The sequence below is a fragment of the Notothenia rossii genome (assembly GCF_949606895.1).
Source record: "Notothenia rossii genome assembly, chromosome: 10".
Classification (NCBI taxonomy): Eukaryota; Metazoa; Chordata; class Actinopteri; order Perciformes; family Nototheniidae; genus Notothenia; species Notothenia rossii.
The window spans coordinates 60,686,788-60,693,838 of NC_136908.1; positions in this window are offsets into that span (position 1 = coordinate 60,686,788).

Here is a 7,051-nt window from a genome sequence, read left to right on the forward strand (position 1 = left end):
GCATTTTCGCTAAATGGATTTATCAACTTTTAATACTTTTTAAGACCCCGCGGACCCCCGGATAAAGTGAAGATTTGTTTACCTACTTGTGATACATGCTCTGATAGAATAACTGTATGCTGTTGAAAAAACACAATAAACAAAGTTTTAAAAATATATATATACCAACTTACATCTTCCAGAGGCGTGATGGAGGCACTCTCCGCTCCATAGTAGGAGTTCCGGTCCATGTGCAGGACCTTCTTCCCCTTCACCGACATGATGCCTGATAAAATGCATTCCTGTTGGAGGGGACAGAAGATGAGTTAGACCGAGACCCAAGGGATGCTGGGAAATCCACAGACATGTTTCATCCTAACAACACTGCATGTGTCATTACGGCACGTGAGGTTAATATTGATCTAATTGTTATTAATTCACACGCAGCCGGATTAACAACAACCCCTTCATAAATATAGCTACAGGCTCCAAATCATAGCTCATCATCAGATCAGCACAACTGCCACACAAGCTTTAACTGTCTTCAACACTTTGTAATTGTTGTTTTATTGTAAATCTTCTATAGATCCTGCTCGAGTTTCCTGTTTGTTAAATTGCCTTGAATTCAATCCCCTAAAGGTTGACTTAAAGGGTGTTCCTGGAATAAAACTGGTTGGTATTGAAAATATAGCCTGAAGGGACAATATATTAAACCATTTGTAAGTCTCTCTAAGATTCAGCTCTGACACACCCAGTGTTTCCCCCAGGGGGGCGTCTTGCCGTCATTTGACGCCCTTATTCAGCTCGGGACACCCTGAACTCGAGCCGAGGGCGTCCAAAAATATAAATAATTCGAGAGAAGATTGAGAGTTGTTATTTGTTAAATAAAGAAAAGGAAAAAGGACAAGGACATCCCGGCGTTGAAGGGGGTTTGGGAGCCGAAACAGCCGGCGCTTTTTTTTCACTAAAGTAAAAAGACAGTATCTATAAGGAACGGCTCAAGTCAAAATTCAAGCACACCCCCCCCCCCCCTCGGGGTGGACGCCCTCTCAGCCCTGGTCTGGTGGAAACACTGGACACACCCAATACCAACATAACATGACATGCTTGTGTGGAGCTGGGAGGATGATTATAGCTTTAAGTCTCAGAGTCTGGTTATGATGAGGGAAAAATGCCTATGTTTGCGAGAGTCTGGAATTCACAGAGTCCGAAGGCCATAATGCGATTACTGTGTGCATCATGTGACTGTGTGGACTTTACTCAAAAAATGGTTTTACTATAATGACAGCTTACAACACGATAGTACAGGGTATGACACGTGTCTTAGGTGATAAAAAACAACACCGCAGCATGACTTTCACTCCCTTTGTAAAGAGACTGTCGCTTGTTATAAAACACAGGAAGTGCATTTGTTCCTTTTAATTTGCATGAAATGGTATGACTCTTAAGAGGCCAACAATACCACATGTATGACATTATGGAGAATGAAACATTGTGCACACAACCTCAATGCAACCCTGACTAGGGATGGGTATCGTCAAGGTTTTAACGGTACTACTGCTTTTATCGATACCGCTTATCGACCCGGTCTTTTAACGGTACTCTTATCGGTTCTTTTGGAGAAAAAAATAAGGTAAACTAACTAAACACATTGTGAACAAAACTAACATTGCTTTTTATTTAAATTAAATAAATAATATTTCACATCAAAAGAAACAATGTTTTAACAAATCTTATTAAATAATCTGATGACAGAACTTTAAACAGAATAGCTGAAACTTCAACAAACTAAATAACTCAGTTTCCTCTAATCATTAACCCATGTTTGTATAATGGAGTTAGCTCCGTGTGTTGCTGCTAGCATACATAACACCTGACGGGGAAACGTTCCTCGTGGATGGGGCTACAGAGCTGCTAGAAAGACAGTGGAACCCGGTGCATTCCTCCATCTGGATGTGGTGCACTTTTAATAAATGTTTAGACAAATTGCTCGTGTTACCGCCCTTACATGATAAACTCTTATTGCACTTTGGGTAACGAGCATCGAGACGGGTAAAGTTTAACCACACCTCGGAGCGCGTTCTCTCTGCCATCTCCTCCGTGTGTGTGTGTGGCATGTAGCAGCTGCGTGTGTGTAAACTGCCCCGCCCCCTCGCTCACAGACGGGAGAGAGATCTCTCGTCTGGATTGGAAAGATCGAAAACACTAAAAATAATCATAGACGCATTGTGCAGTCTTTTTGCGTATTAGAAACGGAGTTGGTGAAACTAAAACTGCAATATAATGTTTGTGTAGCAATAATACATATTACATATTTTTAAATGTCTCCAGTACCGATAAAAAGACCGATAACGTCGGAGCTTAACGGTACCACGGTCTTTAATAATTCAGCCCCGGGGCTCGGTACCCATCCCTAACCCTGACAAATAACTGCAGTTATAAAGGATATAGGAAAAGGTTTGCATTTTAAACATAACTTCGGTTATTCAATCTCAATGAAAGCTGTAATAACAACGTTCTAACACACTATACAATAGAGTCATATTTAAATAACATAACGTAGGGTGCAGAATGCAGTGGGTAGCTAAATAACACATTAGTCTTAAACTCATTTTGCTAATCCATGGTTAGTGAATCCTTCTGTTGGCTTTACAATATCCTAATTTTTCTTTGGATTTATCTTTTTAAAAATCACATGCTCCTCTGCCAAAGCTTCATTACTGAGTTTCTGCTTTAACATGTGTGAGGGACATAGATGGATGTTTTTGTTCATGTGTTTGTGCTTTTTTATGGGTACTAATTATTGACCTTTATGACCATAAATCCACCAGCAGGGCAGCCTGCAGTGTAACATGCAAAGAACTTAACAATGCGGTTATCTATGCCTAACACAACATCACCCATAAGATGTAGACACTACTTTGTTCCCTTGTGACCATGAGTAGAGAGGTTGTCTGGAAACAGAGTAAGGATTAATGGCAAACTGAATTGCCCCTCTCATAGCCTCGGTGACACACCTACTACTGTACATGCTAGCTTAGTTTCTGCATAGGTGCTCTCCCAAAAGAAAGCATGCCCCAGTGAAGTTGGATTTGGATTGTACCTATTGTAGGATCTTGCAATGACTTTGACTTCAAGGAGTGATGTGTCAGTGTCATTCATTTGGCGTGACGTGACTGAAGCCGACCTACAGCTGCTTGTGTAAATACAGGCTTTGACACGGAGCCAGAGGCAGCGACGACGCGTTGTCATCACTACCTCAGCGAGATAGCAGCGGCCATGCTGACGGAGAGGAAAACACACTGACCCAGTGTACAGTCAGACAGAAACCTAACGGAGTATAAAACATCGGGACCAAAGGCTACGTCTCAGTTCAATTTGTAACACTTAAAACCCATAAAAAAAAACAGAGACGATGAGACACGGCAAAGTCCAACAAGAACACAACCACTATCTCTGCAGTTCAAAAACTTGAAAAATCCCATGACAGGATATCACAGCAAGACTATACAAGTTTTTTTACAACACTGGAAAACTTCTGAATACTTCTAAGTGTTTCAGGTCAAAACAATCTGTTTTGTGATTAAACATCTCTTAGCAACACAGCAGATAAAGTTATGCATGCACAACAAGCCGAGGGGTTTATTAAATTAGATAGGAATGTGTTAACATTTTTAAATCCTTTTAATCTAAGACAACATGTTCTAGCAGTGTCTGTATTATTAATTATATCTGTATGATAGTAATGCAAATCTTTACATTTCGTAGGTCTTTGTTGTTATTGATCACTTGATGTCTCATGCCTTACATTTCTAAACAAGCTAATCTTTATTATCTCCAATGAATGCAAGCATTGTGTCCATTTCCTTAACAATAATACAGTTTACATAGATACAAATAGACAAAGATAAGCAACAACTGTACTTCTGATTTTCCAAAGCCCAATGCGATGTCTTTATATGTCTTGTTATACAAGTTTTGAATGCATTACTGTATTCCACTGCACTAATGCTAGTTTTCGTACCACAGCCTCCTCGAATCACTGAAATGCTTCTCGTCTTCAGACAAAAAGCTGCTTACTGTGGATCGCATCAAAATGTGCACCAGACTGCATTTAGGTACAGTTTGATTTCCTGTGCCAAGCCACTCCCCTGATGTGTCATTAGAAGTGGACAGATGGAAAACCCAATCGCTTAGCCCGATAACATTCAAAAAGGTGGAATTGATGGCCTCGAAGGAGACAAAACTAGTGCATCGATAGTATATCATATTTGAAGTATGTGTATCTAAGTTATTATACTGTGTGTGCAACATAAAAAAGGGAAATGTGCCATATGTACAGTAGTAAATTGCTTTAATAGAAAAACTAAATCCATGTGAAACTACATTTTACAATCGGTCTACAGGGCTTTTTAAACTCGCAGGAAGTCAGTGTATTTCTCGGTTTACTGAACTCACAGAGGACTGTACTTTCGGTTCCTCAGTCTTAGTGGAACCACACCCAAATTTGAGTTAAATCCCCAGAATTCCTAGAAACTTAACCAGTCCCCTTTCTGTCAGACAGTATCCTTTCTATTGTATGGTGAATTCTGACAAAGTGAATGGGAAAAGTACACAAAAAAAAAAAACTTAAATCAAACAATATCAGAAGTTAGTAGGACACAGGGAGTTCAATCTCAACAGATTAACAACACATTGCTAATCATTCTTCCTCTTTGTACATATAATCAGTGCAAACTATTGTCTCAGTTGTAAATGCTTCTCATTGCTATATTATATTGTAATTTTTTGTAGTTTAAAACCTTGTGTTATACACTGTGCGAACGTAATTAAAATGTTTTTATTTTTAAAAAGGTATTCATAATGTAACAATTAGTCAACTAACGTACAGATTGGTATATTAATTGAGACAGTTCTATATTATTCTGTATTTAATAATGTTTGAAAATAGTTTGTTTTTTTACTGAGAATATGTATATTGTTTTTTACATTATTGATGTTACGTATATCTTTATTTTATTCAAGTAATGTTGTAATTCTTGTAGATTTACTATCCAAATGCTAATAAAGTATCGATCCATCTATCTATACGAAGACATAATTGTACTCCCCAGCCTGTTGAGTCCACCGCACTGACAGGAGCGGAACAAAAACGTAACATAGCTACATATGGAGCCACGATTTTACTACTATTATTACTTAGCTTTCATGAAATTACCCTAATGTTTAAAAAAGGGTGGTTACTGTACACTGGAGATTAACCGGTGAAGCTGACACGTCGCTATTCTGTTGTTAGCAGGCTAGCTTAATTTAGCTCGGCTCACTTTAGCAGACGAATCATCCGATTATCTTGACGGGGAGCCTGAAGATATTAATTTAAGAAAAAACGCCAAATAGCAGTATTTAACAACATCATACATAATAGACACAGCAATACAGTGATAGTTTATGTGTTATTGTGTCAGTTGATATTTAACTGTTGGTGTCGTTAATCTTCACTGGTAGCATAATGCTAGCCGTTATCTTCCCTGCTCCCGGTTCCTATTCGTGTAGGTTAGCATCTAAGCTAGCTACTTAGCTCTGCTGATTAGGCCCAGTTAGCTCGAAGCTAAGACGTTAGGAGCTAACTGCCGTTGGTAACAGGTTGCAAATCACTTCCTGCGCTGATAAACAACAGCTAGAATACATTCTCACCGTGAGTCCGGTGCCCAACACGATAACGTCGTACTCTTCATTCATTTTTCAAGTCTTTTACGACTCTGCTGCTGAATATCGAGAAAGAAGAAAATGGAGATCAACGGGTCTGGAAATGAGAGGGGCTGCGGCTCAGCGTCAGGCGCCTCTGGTGGGCGGGGCCTGGGCCTGTCAATCAAATGAGAGGCAAGAGGGCAGACAGAATATACTTCACTCGTGTTTATTTGTGTATATGCTTTAGTTGTCTGCATGGGATTCACTTTGTTTGAAAAAGTGGTGGGGATGATTTCTCCAGATTTAACATCAGCATAGCGGAAGAGAACATATGTCCCTCCCTTGGGTGTAGAACCTGAAGCACCTGCATGAAAAACCAATGCATAGACCTCTGGACCAGTGTTTTTAAATAATGAACCCCCAACTATAGGTCTTGCTGTGATCCCCGAGCGCCGTACATAATGGCAGCCCACTGCTCCTAACACTAGGATGGGTCAAATGCAGAGAAACCGTTTCGTTACTAGTACCTGTAAATGACAATAAGTGTAATCTTCTTCTTCTTCTTCTTCTTCTTCTTCTTCTTCTTCTTCTTCTTCTTCTTCTTCTGTGATTTGTACCTGCTTTATGCACCAACAAGCACACAGGTATGGAGGACAGAACATGACACAAGTCAAAATGTAACAAATGCATAAATACAGGAATAAATAAAGGAATAAAAACAGAAAGGAACACATAAATAAAACAATAAATAAATGTTAAAAAAAAAACGTTTTGGGGAATATAAACAGGAATAAATAAATCCAAGAATAAATAAATAGAAATAGAAATAAATAAATGTATAAATAAAAAAATAAAAGTTGAAAATAAAACAGAACACACATTATATATCTGTGTAAACTGTAAATACCGTCTCTCGACTTAATATATTTTTCTTTTTTGGTTGGATCCAGTCAGCTGACATGGAAAAAATCATGTGACCCAGCTGCCGTTTTGACAGGAAGAAATGTCCAAACTTTTCCTGTTTACTCTCGGTTTAAATCTGTTTTGAGGAGATATTTTTCCAGAAATGTCTCCTTAACACACTGCCCGTTTATTCAGTGTATTAATGAGGATGTTGGATAGCAAAGATGTGTGTGATGGCCGGGTTTCAGAGCTCCAGAGGCTATACCCGCTCCTATTTTAGAAGACATTCATCATGAGGAATTCCACCCAGAAATGGAGTGAAACAATGAGAAATGCAATGTAGTCTCATTTCACTGTTTCACCGTGGACTAGATTAATGATTGACACAGCTGTAAAGTGAACTCAGTGACAGTCATAAAGCCTCTGTATTACTCACCTAATTCTGCTTTGATAGGATTGGATTTTATTGTACTTACAGTCA